The 16,010-nt window shown below is 38.0% G+C and overlaps 1 protein-coding gene across 11 annotated transcripts in view; it reads left to right on the top strand.

Moving 5' to 3' along the window:
• Sytl5 (synaptotagmin-like 5) overlaps positions 1-16,010 on the top strand; it is a 243,631-nt gene that overhangs the window by 58,395 nt on the left and 169,226 nt on the right. For 2 of the 11 annotated variants that reach the window (XM_087599508.1, XM_087599498.1), the window contains exons 3-6: positions 12,650-12,731; positions 14,002-14,056; positions 14,280-14,408; positions 15,470-15,555. The gene's annotated coding sequence lies outside the window, so the exon portion shown is untranslated. 11 annotated transcript variants of the gene reach the window in all.

Here is a 16,010-nt window from a genome sequence, read left to right as displayed (position 1 = left end):
AGAACTCACAGTCACTATTCTCTTCATTTTGATTAGTTGTGCATCTCTGAGGTTGCCTATGTCTCCTGCATAGAGAAGCTGCTTTGATGAGGCGTGAGATCTCTACTCATCTGAGTTGGTGGCTGTGGGTGTGTGTCCAAGTGACTCACAAATGTTTACTGCTACTGTTTGAGGAGGTTCCCTCCCAGACTTTGAAGGTAAGAGCCTATTGCTGAGGATAACCCGTACTTTACACACAGGGCCAAGAAATCCCAGTTAAAACTGACCGGGAAGCCTCCTCCCTAAAGACAGGTTCTCATAGTATCAGAAGTTGCTACATAACCTGCCAAGGGAGGAAAGCAATTATAGTCATATCCAACTGTAAAACCTACAAAGCACAGCAATTACCAACATGGCAATGCTGTCCCAATGGTGCAGTCGTGGCATTGTATTTTGAGGGTACCAAACAGCTGTCTAATTGAACTTAAGACCCTCTCACCTGGAGGAAATTTGTGCCTGATGCTGTCAACTTAGATATCTGGGTCTGATGAGCTATGTGTCATGTACCCTAGAAGAGAAGTTACTATATTTCTACCTTTCTACATCAGGATAATTTCTAAATCTATTCTAAAAATGTACTTTTACACCTAGAGATGACACGTATCTGTAACCCTACATTAGAAAAGCTAGGGAAAAGACTGAAGGAGCTGAAGGGGTTTGCAACCCCATAGGAAGAACAACAATATCAATGAACTGGACCCTCAGAACTCCCAGGTACTAAACCACCAACCAAAGAGTATACATGGAGGGATCCATGGCTCCAGATACATATATAGCAGTGGATGGCCTTATCTGACATCAATGGGAGGGGAGAGAGGCTTGATGCCCCAGCATAGGGGAATGCTAGATGAGTGAGGTAGGAGTGGGTGAATGGGTAGAGGAGCACATTCATAGAGGTAAAGGGGAGGGGTTGGGGGATAAGATGGGGGTGGTGGTAGAGGGGTAATGAGGAAGGGAGATTAATTTGAAATGTAAACAAAATGATTTTAAAAATTCAGAAAACCGTAAAAAAATAAAAAAGAAACCTTTATTCTTTCCTCTTTGATTCTTGCTTGCCAACGAGGTCTTGTCTCATTAGATTTCTGCCTGATTATTATATAAGCCCAGTAATAATGGCAATTGGCCACATAGGACTTTCAAAGTTAGAAAACTTTTTGTTGTTTGGTTATTGGGGCGAGCAGAGTCTCTTTATGTAGCCGAGGCTAGAGTTTAAGTTACCTTTGTCTTGCTTCAGCCTTCAGGGTGCAGGGATCACAGTCATGTGCCACGATACTCAGAGCTACGAAATGTTCCATGAGAAAGATCACATTAGTGTTTGGAGCGATGGCTCAGATGTTAGGAGCATTTGCTGCTCTTGGGGAGGACCTGGTTTCAGTACTCCACACCCACATGGTAGTCCATAATCTTTTTGAAGCCCACCCAGGGTATCAGACATGCTCTTCTGGTTTCTCTGGATATTGCACACATGTGGTTTACAGACACATGTGAAAGCAAAAAACATTTGTACATATAAATAAATGTTTAAAAAATCAAATAAAAATTTTAGAATACTCTTAATTGTAAAAGGCTAAGCCAAATATTTGCCACCAGAGTTTGATGCAATAGCTATGGTGTGTGGCAAATATCTCTGTTATTGAGATTTCTGTGTTTATACTGAGATTCCTGGGAGTGTCAGAGAGTGACTGTCTGATGTGTAATGTAGGAACCTCACAAATCAGGTACCATCTAGTATTCCAAGATGGCACTTATAAGTATTGGACCCATAAAATCTACTTTTGTTTCTTGAATCTGTTTTATCATATCTGGTGCTACACACATCATTTTTCAATATATTAGCCACCCAAAGCCTTGGTAACACAGTTAATGTCTTCAATCTTGTCCCATTATAAAAGTTTCTTATTCAAGTTGTAGCCTCTGCTGTGATGGGTCAGATTCTTGAAAATTAGAACATGAAGTTCTAGGGGAAACAAATAGGATGGAAAGGAATATTTAATGTTTACATGCAAAGCTATATCTTATTAAATTCTATGTATTATAGACATCTTGAGAGAAAAGTGGAAATTTTTAACCTGGGGGTAAAATAACCTTAACAGAGCAGCATGGTTTCAAATAGGAAGGCCACAAATACTCTGGTCACTGTCTTCAGAGTCCTCTACTTTGTCCCACCTTGCTAACCTCAGTTCTGCTTGTTTTAGGTAAGCCATTTTCTTGAATCCTTGAGCTTTTTGTTTGTTTGTTTGTTTGTTTGTTTGTTTTTTACTAGAGTTCTAAGAAGTTTTGCACAGGTTGGTTTTAATGATCAGAGACCAGTATTTCATAATACTTCTTAGAGGTCTTTCCCATGAAAATTTTTTGAAGATGAAGCACGTTCGGATACCAGTTGATTTTTAACTTGAGAAAAGAATCAGAGGGGAAAGATGACAATCATTGATAATAAAGGATTCCAAAGCAGGGACTGGGAAAATCATCCAAAGGCTAGAGTACTGACTATTCTTTTAGAGGACCACAATTTGGTTTTCAGTACCCATGCTGAGTGACTTGCAATTGCCTGTAAGTCCATCTCTTGGGGACTTAATACCCTCTTCTGAGGGAACCTTAACATAACATGCATAGGCTCCAAAATTATTAATCCCCTACTAGTTTGCTTCCCACTAGGAGTCTCCTATATTTTGTGTTGAGCATGTCCTGGAAAATGATTTTTATCCCAGACAGCTGAACCCAGTGGGTAGCAAACACCATGAATTTGACAGCTTCTGGACTGCTGCCCTTTTTAAATTGGTTAAAGCTGGTCACTAAATGATAATGTCAGTAGGTCATTTTGGAGTGCTAGGCTCCTGACTGAACAAGGTCAAGGTGAGAATCCTGGCTGTGGCTGGGTTTGTAGAGTTTCTTTTATATTATTAGGTATTTTGTTTTTATGGCTATATTTTCCTTCTACTGTTTTAAGACCATTTGGCCGCTCAAAATAATCTTTCTCTTCACTGTTAAAGTCAGTCAAATATCCTTAAAGTCTCAAGGAAAGCTCTCAGCTCCTTTAATTTTCAAGTTGTATCCTCTGCTGGGATGGGTCAGGGCCCTGGTAACCACACGTCTTCTCTCTGCAGTGACCCTGGAAAAGGAGTACTTGTTAGAGTCCAACTTCTGTGCTTCTCACAGACGCTCTGATCAAGGGAGCAGACAACGTACAGAGTTGTTGACCCTTTTAGAAATGTCCCACCACGTCCTAAGTTCTAGATAACACTGGGGGCTGTGAGCACCACATCCTGGGCTGTCTTCTTTGGCCTCTCATTCTTAGGCTCAGTGCTTCAAGGTTCGGTCTGCTGTTTCACCCAACTTGTAGAAAATAACCAATTTTTGTTTTAACTTTTGTGTAACATTTGACAAAATTCAGGAAACTAAGGAAATTAAATGAGCAGATTACGAAAACAAATTCTGATTTTGTAAATGCTCCATTTCCCAAGTAGTTCAAATCATTGAAAGCTTAGCAGAAAACATAATTATGTTAAAATATGTTTTTTTTTGTTCTTGGAAATGTTACCAACTCTGACAGACCAATACCAATAAGAGAACCTCATTGCCTTAGAGGACTAGAGTTTAGGTCTTTATAAAGTTGAATATTTACAAAATCAGAATTTATTTTAAAAACCAGTCCTTTTATCCCCTTTAAGAATCATATATGTGCCATGTTTATATTTCATACTCTATAGTTTTTTTTTTTTTTACTTACTTGGAAAGTCCTGTCTGTGTCAACTCCTGTTGATACTTGGTCTCACATGAGTCTGAGAATTATAGAAAGTTATATTTTAGCGAGAGATTGCCAAAGTAACAAAGCTTCCAATGACATTGGGCAGTGAATTAATCTTATATAAGCAACAATACTGAAATAAAAGACAACATATAGATGAACATCTTTATAAGTCACCCATATATTTGTGGTTTTAGAAATAATGCCATCTGATCTCCTGAAGAACTAAGAGACATAGCAAAATAGCTACCCTGCTTTGGGATAGAATATGAGTATCCACTGGTGACGACTGGACAAGACACTTCCTATTGGGTCTGGTGAAAACAAGGTAGATTCCCAGCATTTGTATTTATTATATTTTCAGAGAGTTAAACAGTATTAGATGGGATATTTTTCTCATTCCCAATATCTGTGACCTTGAAAAATAGGCCTTTTCTGTGATTTGAAATGCTAGGATGTTGCTGCCTAAAATTAATAGCTGTCAAATTATTTGTTCTACAGTAGTCCATTTTCCTCTCAGTGTAATCATTCTTTGTAACCATGGGCAAAAACAAAACAAAACATAGTCAGTTCTACAAAACAAACAACAATACTAAAATTAATAATACTATATTATATTAGGCATTTTGCCTCCATATATGTCTGTGTACCATACTCATGAGTGCTTTTAGAGATCAAAAGAAGGTGCTTGGTCCCTTAGGATTGGAATTACAGATGGTCATGAGCATCCTTATGGATTTTTTTTTTGAACCCAGATCCTCTGGAATGGCAGCCAGAGCTCATAGCAGCAAAGCCATCTCTCTAGCCATTATTATTTTATTTTTATCATTATTTTTACAAAGTCTATGACCTTTGATTAGCTAAGTTTAATTTTTTTAGTTAATACAAAGAACTATATAGAATCCTAATTGTTCAAAAATACTTAAAATAAGTAAGTGTTGTGTGTTCACTCATAAATGATACATTTATATCACCCCATCAAAGGTTCAAGGACCATCGTAGGAAAGTGGAAAGATTATAAGTGAGGATGAAGTGATAGAACACACACACACACACACACACACACACACACACACACACACACACACACTTATAGGGTGAGGCTACACTTGTAAAATCTCAGTAACATGGCTGCCTAAACAAGACTTCAATAGACATGCTAACATGAAAGGTGGAAATGTCAGGGGTCCCCGTCTTAACTAAGGAATGCTGAGAGTGGAAATGTCAGGGATCCCCGTCTTAACTAAGGAATGCTGAGAGTGGAAATGTCAGGGGTCCCCGTATTAACTAAGGAATGCTGAGAGTGGTAGAAATATCCTTTCCACTGGGAAGAGGCTTCCAATCAATTATGCAATACCAAGAGTTCAGTTCTAATATCATGCATATATATCATATTATATGGGGTTTGAGTAAGAATGCCCTTTCCCATAGACTCAAATGTTTGAATATTTGGTCCCTAGTTGGTAGAACTGTTTGGGAAGGACTAGGAGGCATGTCCCTAGGAGGCATGGCCTTGTTGGAGGGAGTAAGCTACTGGGGGTAGATTTTGAGGTTTCAGATTCCCATACCATTTTCAGTTAATGCTCTCTGTCTCTGTCTCTATTTCTCTGTTTCTCTGTTTCTCTGTTTCTCTCTCTCTCTCTCTCTCTCTCTCTCTCTCTCTCTCTCTCTCTCTCTCTCTCTCCTCTGTGCTTACTGCTTGTGGGTTTTGTGGGTAAGATGTAACTTCTCAGATACTGTTCCAGTACCATGCTTGCCTGCCTGCTGCCAATGCTTCCTACCATGATGGTTATGGGTTTCACCCTCTGAAACTTTAAGTCTCCATTAAATTTTTTCTACAAGTTGCTTTGGTTATGGTACTTAGAATAGTAGAAAAGTACCTAAGAGTGAAGTTGGTACCTGGAGTGTGGTATGCTGTGATAGGCTTGTCGATGCTGCGTATTTTGAGGAATACAGTAGACTTGAGACGTTTTGACTTGGAAGGCAGTTGAATGCTGTATGTGGGGATCAGTGGGCCATTCTAGTGGAGTCTGGAAAGACAGTAGGGTTGAAAGCAATATGTACTATGGAGGCCCAGCCCAAAACGTTTCAGAGGGGGAAAATAGTCTCAATTGGGCTAGATACAATACATGTGCTATTTTAGAAAAAAAGTGTGGCTAGTTTTTGCCTGTGTTCCAAGAATCTACCAGAGGCTAAATAGAAAAGTATGGTGCTATTTTTTTCTTTTTTGCAGAGGAGATTTTAAGACAGCCTAATTTGATTCTGTCCGTGTGTTTATTAATGATCATTCTTATGCAGATTCATAGTGAAAAAGAGTAAGTGGGGCAAAAAGTAATTCAAAATGTACATTTTGAGGAGAAAAACAGAACTAGTCAATTTAATGTTGGAGCCTTGGTTTGTCCTGAAAAGAATAAAGAGAAATGGAAAAAAAGGAGTGGTACCCTCTGGGTAAGATCCCACCTAGCTAATCCTGAAACTTGTGAAAAGAGAAGGCCTATGAAATTACCTGTCCCTGAAAAACAATAACAAAGGAAAGCTTATACAAATGAATTTAAGATTCCTTTCTAATCAGATGGCAGCTTTGGCTTTACCCACATGTTTCTGGCTTTGGAATGTTGAAAGATACAGCAATAAAGGAGTTATGGAATTTTCCTCCATGGTTAAGGAAGGCTACTGAGGTGTGGCAGGGGAATCCCTGCACAGAGAAAGGGGGAGGCTGTTGTATGAAGCTGTGAAAGTTAAGCCTGGTTTGTGTTGGAGACCCTAAAATGTTGATGTTAGACCTCTGGGTTATCTTCCAAAGAGAACTGCAGACTGGAACCTGCCTAAGAGGAAGAATCATGTTGATTTGAGCAAATCACAACAGCTGAGTCATCTAAGTCCTTTGGCATCAGAGATTCAATATTTGGAATTTGTTCTGCTGGGCCTTTAGAGTATTTTGATCCAGTATTTCCTCATGGTGTCCCCTTTTATCCATCTGGAAGGGTAATTTACATATATATTCTGTGCCACTGTATGTTAGAATGTGTAATTTGTGTTCTGCTTTTGATTTAACAGTTAAGAAATTGCCTTGAGTCTCAGAAAAACTGGGTTTTAAACAATTTTGATACTGAAAGACTAAGTGAACTTTTGAGATTGGAATATGCGTGTATATTGTTATGATATAACCACAAGCCTATGGGGGCCAGAGAGTGAAATGTATTTTGAATGAGAATGAAGATCAAAGGGTCATGTGTTTGAGTAATTGGTTCCCAGTTGCTGGAACTGTTTGGGAAGGATTAGGAGGTGTGGCCCTATTGGAGGAGGTTTGTCATTGAGGCAAGGCTCTCTTTGTCCTCTGCTTATGGATCAGATGTAAGCTCTAGCTAGTGCTCCAATGCCATGCCTTTTGGTGCCATTTCGTTGTTACCAGATTTCTATCTTGAATTCTTCCTGTCTTGGCTTTCCTCAATAAACTCTGATCTACCATATGTAGTCCAAGTAATCTTTCCCAACCTCAGTTTGCTTTTTTATCAGAATCTTTATTACAGCCATGGAATTCTAAGACAGTAGCCTAGGGTGGTCTCAAATTTATAACAATCTGCCTACGTCTGTCTGTTGAGTGCTAATATTATAGGCATGAATCACCACACCTGGTTCTAGAAAGGGAATTTTAATGAATGCACATCTATTGTTATATTTGAGTTGGGAATAATTTCTTTTATTTAAAGAATGATCCATTATGTAAGCTACAATGAAATAGTGCTCTTCATTACAATAAAATGGTGATTCTTCATCTGCTAACAATAGTCTCATTTTAGAACTATGGGGAAGGAAGATCATTTATATATAATTTTTTTACAAATGGTTTTATTGTAATTCTGAATATCTGTTTCTTTCTAAAGAAGTGTAACATCTTAAGAGATCAGTACACTAAAATTAATTTTCTATATTTAAAGGGAATTAGACAATTTATATTTTCTTGTATGGAATTTATAAATAATCTTTTTTATCATAGTAATATGACTTTTTTGGAGACAATGTCTTACTCTACTGCCCCAGCTGATCTAGACTGGCATCATATTTACAATAATCTTTCTGATGAAGTCTTTGAGTGCTGGGTTATTTTAAGACACCATGCTCAGTAGTTAATTTTTTTAAATGTAGCTTTCTTGATTTAACCTACTACAAAATGTCACTATTTACTATTTACAAAATTAAACTATTTACCATATAAGGTTTCTATTAATGGATGCAATTATTTATTACCATAAACAAGACAACATTTCTTCTTTTCCTTGATGCTTCCCAGTTCATTGTCAAGGCCTTTCCCCTAGCTTTAGATAATCACTGATTTTCGTTCTTCCAGAAGAGGTTGTTCATTTTTAGATTGTTTTTATGCTTATAAGTATGCTATATGTGGCTTTTGTTTCTGAGAATAAAGTTAGAAGATAGTCCTACTATGTCAGTTTACTTACTGTATCAGGCTTGAATTGACTCTACTTCTCCACGGAAGCAGCCTCAAATCCAATTATAGGACAGTTGGTTAACAGTCATGCCATTATTGCACAGGTTGGTGTATCTTCCCATTCACAGCTAGCTAAGACAAACAATGACTCCTTTCTCCTCAGCACCCTCTGGTGGTTCAGATGCTAGCCAGCATGAAGGAAGTTTCCAGCTCAGTGCCAGCCTGCTTTCTTACAGCCGAGGTGTGTAGTATATTTTGTAATGCAATCTTAGAGTTCTGCTAGGCAGTCAACAGTATTGATAAGATCTCATATTACCAGAGGCTTCTGGATCCTCCATGTGCCACTCCTGTGGAGTATCTCATACTTGGGACTGTTAATCATTCCCCAATCCAGAATACATGTCTGCTCCACCTAAACATCTCCACCTACTATATTTTCTCTTTTTATTTTCACTTTATCATTATTCTACTATCTTCCCTGATCCAAGGCACTCCCCTCCATCTCCCTTAAGTTTTTTTCCCTGGCTTCCACCATGTTCTCAGTGTTCAACACAGACAAACATTCCATGTTCAACAAGAACTTAAAAAGTAGAAGCCAATATACACACATACACAGAGGAAAATGGCTCTGTGTGTGTGTGTGTGTGTGTGTGTGTGTGTGTGTGTGTGTGTGTCTATTTTCAGTTCTATCCATTTCCCTGCAAATTTAATAATTTCATTTTTCTTTGCAACTGGATAAAGTTCCATTTGCATATGTACCACAGTTTAATTTTCCATTAATTACTTAATAAGTGTCCAGGTTGCTTTCATTTCCTAGCTATTGTGAGTAGGGTGGAAGTGAAAATGGGTGTGGCAGTATCCGTGTTTTAGGGTAGTTAAGCTCTTTGAATATGTGACCAGGAGCGTTATATAGTATCATAGAATAATTACACGGCGTTATATAATTTCCTATGGCAGTTCTAATGTTAGTTCTTTTGGGAAATCTGAGAATGATTTCCAAAGTGGCTGGATTACTTTACTCTCTCACCAACAGTATGGAGGTTTCTATTTGCATCTTTCAGCAGTTGAATAGACACTGTTCCCAGCTATATTTCTCCCTCTGAGACACCTCTCTCTCTCTCTCTCTCTCTCTCTCTCTCTCTCTCTCTCTCTCTCTCTCTCTCTCGTCTCTGTCTCTGTCTCTGTCTCTCTGTGTTTAGTTCTGTAGCATATTTTAAAAGCATTTGTTTGTTGTAGTTTTCATGGTGTTTACTTTTTTTGAGTTCTTTGTATAATATATTCTTGCCACTATTCTTCTGGATGTACACCTACACTTTTTTTCCTATTTACAATTTTTCTTATAGCATTTTTTTTACATAGCAAGTAAATTTGTCTACTTTGTTATTTGTCTAATGTTGACACATAACACCAGTATCAACTTCGCTTTAGAATCTGTTTTTTGATCTGATAAGAAGGACAGATCATCCAAGTTAGTGTATGTGATGGTTAGTGTTGATTGTTAACTTGACAGGACCTGAAATCAAATGGGGGACAGGCATCCAGGCACACCTATGGGGTGTTATTTTGGTAAGGGTAGCTTCTATACAGGCTATGAGTGGTTATCTTGATTAGGTTAACTGATGTGGGAGGACCTACTTTAGAAGTAAGCAGTGCCATTCCCTGGGTTTGAGTCCTAAACTATACAAAAAGGAGAAAGCTTGCTGAACACTGCTTCCGGACTACGAACACAATGTGACCAGCTGCTTCCAGCTCCTGCTGCCTTGACTTTTCTGCACAATGATGGACTGTGTCTCCAAACTGTGAGCCAAAATGAAACCTTTCCTTCTTTACTTTTGTGACTGTGCACGCAAACCCCTTCTTCCTTGCTTCTGTCAGGGTATTTTATCATTGGAAAAGAAAAACGTAACTGAGACACTGTACTAAATAGAAATACTTATTCTCTTCAAGCTCGAGCTTGAAGGGACTCGAGACCCCAAAAGTACAACAATGCCAAGCAACCAGAGCTTCCAGGGACTAAGCCACTACCTAAAGACTATACATGGACTGACCCTGGACTCTGACCCCATAGGTAGCAATGAATATCCTAGTAAGAGCACCAGTGGAAGGGGAAGCTCTGGGTCCTGCTAAGACTGAACCCCCAGTGAACTAGTCTATGGGGGGAGGGCGGCAATGGGGGGAGGGTTGGGAGGGGAACACCCATAAGGAAGGGGAGGGGGGAGGGGGATGTTTGCCCGGAAACCGGGAAAAGGAATAACACTCGAAATGTATATAAGAAATACTCAAGTTAATAAAAAAAAAAATTAAAAAAAAAAAAAAGAATTCTGAAAAAAAAAAAAAAAAAAAAAAAAAAAAAAAAAAAAAAAAAAAAAAAAAAGAAATACTTATTCTCACATTCTAGAACACCATTTTGAGGTAGTTACTGTCATGAACTTTAGTTTTTACAGATGAGGAACGAAATGGAAGATTAACTAACAGTTCAAAGTCATACATGATTGATGACAGAGAAAATGCAGGTAACCCTTAATTTAAATGCCACACTATAATTATTGATAGGCTCTATTCATGAAGGTTATTTTGTAAGCAGATTTTACCTTGGTTAATAATTGTTAGTTCACAGCATTTGAGATGTGGTCCAACATGAATAAAGATAATACATTTATTGTCATTGAGGATACTTCTAAGAGTAAGCTGTTTGCTTCATATTATATTCCTCCGTTATACAGTAGCAACTATCTTTTACATGTTGTTGAAAATATTACAGAAGATGTCAGAATGTGACATTTAGTCTGACCTTTCCCATTTATAAGGATGTGTTCCTTTAGGCATCCAAGCTATTTGACCATTTGAGACCATGTTTGAGATATAAATGTCACAGGGTGAAGGCTGTCTTTATCAGCAAATACCTCATTTGTTAATTTGAATTCAGCTTTACTAAAATAAGCTAGAAGGAGATTATGACTCTGGATAGAAAGCAGACCATGTGGGAAGGACAAATATTACAAAGAAAGCCTACAGTTATTCATGGTTTATGCCATAATTTCCCCCTTCCTCTCAAGTCCAATTGTTCTGACAGCTAGAAGTTTTAAGCCTGTTTCCTGACACTTCAGAAATGGTATTTATTATCCTTTCCTAAACTGAACTGCTCTAGTATATTGCTCCCCCTTTCTCACTAATTACAATCATAACTATTGCCCAGTTATACTGTGCATTTTTCCTATGAAGTTATATCTACCAATGGCAGGAATGTTAGGAAGACTCTGGGGGTATTTTACTGAGTACCTAATCGCAAGTATAAGGGATCTGATAAAGTGATCTTAATAGAATAACACCCGATTTCTTTGCATTTACTTTGGATACCTCTCTATGTTGTTTTGAAAAGGTATCCTCAGGTTTAGTATAAAGGAGTATATTAGGAGAGGGAACTTGAGATGAAATAATTGAGTTTATTTATATTCTTTGATTTAGGGTATCATTTCATTAAGAAGTTTTTATCTAGAATGTATTTTCGTGTTTTTCAATAGTTTTATCTGAAGATTAAGTGGGTTCTCAGAGACAGTTCCAAGATTCAAAATCAAAACCAGTAACGTCTGCTAATAATTGAGAACTTTCTTGTTCTAACCCCAACCTTTTATTTCCTATCTGGAACAAGAATACCTTTCAGTTTTACTTTCTCCATTTATTTAAAAGAAGTTAGGAAATGAAAGGCCTTTCACCTTTTAAATTTCTTCTTTTTTTCTATTCCTTTTTTTGTTTTCTCAGTATACTTTTAAAAATTATTTTTACTTTATGTGGGTGGGTGTTTTGCCTGTATGTTCATGCCTGGAGCTTAGAGAAACCAGGAAAAGGTATCTGATACCCTGAAACTGTACTTATCAACAGTTTTGAGTTACTATGTGGTTGCTAGGAATCAAACCCCCATTCTCTGGAAAATCAGCCAATGTTTTGAACCACTGAGCCATCTCCAGCCTTTCTTTTAAAAATACATTTAAATGTTCTTTCCTTTTAAAAAGTGTGTGTGTGTGTGTGTTGTGTGTGTTGTGTGTGTTGTGTGTGTGTGTTGTGTGTGTGTGTTGTGTGTGTGTTTTGTGTGTGTGTGTTGTGTGTGTTTTGTGTGTGTGTGTTGTGTGTGTGTGTTGTGTGTGTGTGTGTTCTTGAGTCTGTGTGACTATACATGCGTGTGGAGGCCAGAGGTCTATGCCAGGTGGTATTGTAGTTGGATTTCTGTTACTGTATTAAAACACACTGTCCAAATGCAAATTGCTGAGGATATGGTTTATCTGGTTTACACTTCCAGATTACAGACTATCACTGAGAAAAATGAGTGCAGAAACTTGAGGCAGGAAACCTGGAAGAAGTTTACTTGGTACCTTGTTCCTGGATCAGTCACAGGCTATCACTTTACTATATGTTTTATACAGGCCAAGACTACCTAGGGAGAGCGTCAGCCACTGTTGGCTCAGCCTTCCTGCATCAACTAACAATCAAGAAAATTCTACACAGGTATGCCTACAAGCCAGTCTGGTCTAGGCAATTCCTTAATCAAGGCTTTTCCTTCATAAAGACTCTAGGATATGACAAACTGATAATTAAAGATACCTAAGACAGGTGTCTTCCTTGATCAGTCTTAACCTTTCTTTTGAAGATAGTGTCTCTCCAGTGCTGGAGTTACAGACATGCCTATCATTTTACATGGGTGTTCAGTATCCAAACTGATGCTTGAATATCAAGCCATTTTCCTCCTCCCTATTTATAGTAGATGCCTTTTCTTAATACCAAAGAATAGCATAGAACAGTGGTCCTCAAGTACTTTAGCCCCAGGCTTCCCCAGGTTATTTTGAACAGTGAGGAACTGTTGTTTTGGTTGACTCAATCTCTTGGCATGTATAATACTAGAATTAATAGTGTACCGAGCAATGTAGCACATGCCTATAATCCCAGCACTCCAGAAGTAGATGCAGAAAGATTGATTGATGCAAGTTCAAATTCAGCCTGGTCTACACAGTGAGTTCATACCCAGCAAAACTTAATAGTAAGAGACTGTCTGAAACAACAACTAAAAAAATGTTGTTGTAAGCATAAGAATATAAAAAGATGTGTTCCATAGGCTGCCAGAAAAGAGTAGTGGCCTCATTACAGAGTCATATAGCATAATATATTCCACTGGATATGGCAAATGAAAAGGAAATGAGAACCTTGGCACTAGGAAAGAAATTTTGACTTCAGGAAGCCATGAGCCACTATCAGAGATCTCTAAATATTCTCAAATGATGTTTCAAGAACAATTTGTGGGATAATGTTGTCGCTCAGTAGTAGAGTGCTTGCCTTGAACACAGGAGTCCCAGTAGTCCACCCCTAACAACAAATAAATACATGATTAAATAAGTAAAGCCATTGTTGTATATTTAATTTATTTATGGATAAAAGCAAATTAGCACTTGTATACTCTATCACCATCTGTCTCCTTTCTCAATGATGCGAGCAAGACTTGCTCAAATAATATTGTAAAATCATGCTATTTATCCATTCTTTCTTTCTAATAAAAAGAATTTCTTTAAATGCCTTATAACAACTGGAAGACTAATTTGAAAAGGAGGAGCACCTTGCAGGATGACTCAAATAATATATCCTAAATTTTAGAAACTTTAATTGTAATATATTTCATGTAGTTATGTCCTACTATATAAGAGAAATGTCTCTGGCTCATGTATGTATTTTCAAGTCATGTATGTGAATGCCCTTCTATTTCTGATTGGAACCCTTCCTCCTATAGATAAAGGAGTTTCTGGCAGTACAGACGATGGAGATCACATCCTTCCATGTGCTAGGCAAGTTCTTCAACACTCATTCACGCCCTTGCCCCTGCTTAAAACAGTCTCTGTCACTTTTAGAGGGTTCTCACTTTAACAATAGTCCATTACTCACAGTTAAAATATTAAGCCCAGCATCCTAGGCAAGTCAAATATTATTCTATTTTGTTTCTCATATACTAATATTCATCCTTTTCAAGGTGTGTTTTAGTGAAACCTGCTGTTTTCACCCACTTTGCAGTGACTAACTGGAGAACGACCTCTGTCTGACTGCTCTGGTAGATGGTAGACTCATGATGGCACATCAACTTGGTGGGAAAAGAACATTTTGAGATTGAGTATCTCCAGTGGAAAAGTTCTGCCATGCTAAGTCAGTATTATTCATGTCTCTGAAATATTATTACCCTCTTTAGCATAGGCCCATTGTTTTTCATAGTATGTGTTTCTGAGTTTGGACATGGGAGTATTTTGTGCCTGTTGGAAGTATGCTTTGACAGGTGATAACTAGCTCATGGACTTAAAGCAGACATATTGTGGGCAGAGTCTTGTGCATAAATATTCCAGATCCTAATTTTTAGTTGAAATAATTCTGAGTTGTGCAAATTCAGATGTTCTCAATGGAATTATTCCTCAACTGTCCACCACAAGAGGCTGCTTACGAGTGTGCCCTGTATTTCTTCCATCTTTGACATGAGGCTGGTGCTTTCTGGGATATCTGTCATTTGCACTCAAACCCTGGTCTCAAAACCTATGGGCCACCTTGAGCTAAAATACACACCCGGAAGATATATGTCTGTCTTTTCTATTCATGTGTAAGCTATCCACACTAATACATTTTGCTCAGTGTAGCATTAATACTACATCTTAATCAAGGACTGATTACTGTTTCCATGGTAACAACTGGAGTTCACTGTCAGCAGTGTCCCAGTAAATGTTTAACAGCTAGCTTCAGAAAAAAAATATCATCACTTATTGCTTTTGCTGATTCCTATGCTATGCATTCTCCTACTGTAGGTGATTTTAAGTGACTAATATGTTGTCCCTGAATGCCAGGCTGAGAACAAATATGTACAGTAGATTCTCGTTAACCTGTCGGTATAAGCTGGTTTTTGTAAATATTCTAGTTTCCTTTTTGTTGCTGCGTTACACCTTGGGCAAAAGAAACAATAGTTTATTTCATCATGCAGGTTACAGAACATTATTGAGGGAAGTAAGGGCCGAGATTTGAAGCAGAAACCATGGAGGAACATTGCATGTTGCATCTCTCACAGACTCTTGCTTAACTACCTTTCTTATACACTCTCGGACCACCTGCCCAAGGGATGTCTGCCCACAGTAGCTTTAGCCCCCTTATAACAATTAGTAATGAAGGGAATTCCCCACTGATAGAGCTACAGGCCAACCTGAGAGTCCTTTTTCATGTTACTCTAGGCTGTGTCAAGCTGGCAGCTCAAGCTAATGAGGACTACCACCACTGCTTTCAGGAGTGAACTGTTGCAAAATGGGGAGTTATGCTGGTGAATATGACAGAATTTTTTCATATTGTAGCGTACACATAAGCTAAACATATTTTATTATGCTTGAAATGTGGACTCTGGAGGGATAGGGTGAGGAAAAGATCTATTTAGTAGCATAGAGTTAAGAACACCCTGGATCCAGTTTTTAAAATTATTTCATTGGGAATGATGGCAAGAAGCAGAATTTAGGTCCTGTGAACTGGCAAAGAATTTAATTTTTCTAGGGTCAGTGGTAATGGTGAAACATGTTTTGGAAGGGTAGGGAATGGGGTTAAGTCAGGAAAATTGTTGCTAAATGCCTTATTGCACAAGTTCTCATGGGTTGTGATCCCTTTGAGGATCAAATGACCCTTTCACGGGGTCACAGATCTGATAAACCTTATATATCAGATTCATAACAGTAGCAAAATTACAGTTATGAAGTAGCAATGAAATTAATGTTATGGGTAGGGGGT

The sequence above is a fragment of the Rattus norvegicus genome, chromosome X (genome assembly GCF_021556685.1).
Source record: "Rattus norvegicus strain SHRSP/BbbUtx chromosome X, alternate assembly SHRSP_T2T, whole genome shotgun sequence".
Classification (NCBI taxonomy): Eukaryota; Metazoa; Chordata; class Mammalia; order Rodentia; family Muridae; genus Rattus; species Rattus norvegicus.
The sequence above is the reverse complement of the archived record's forward strand: the minus strand, read 5'-3'. Positions and strand labels throughout refer to the sequence as shown.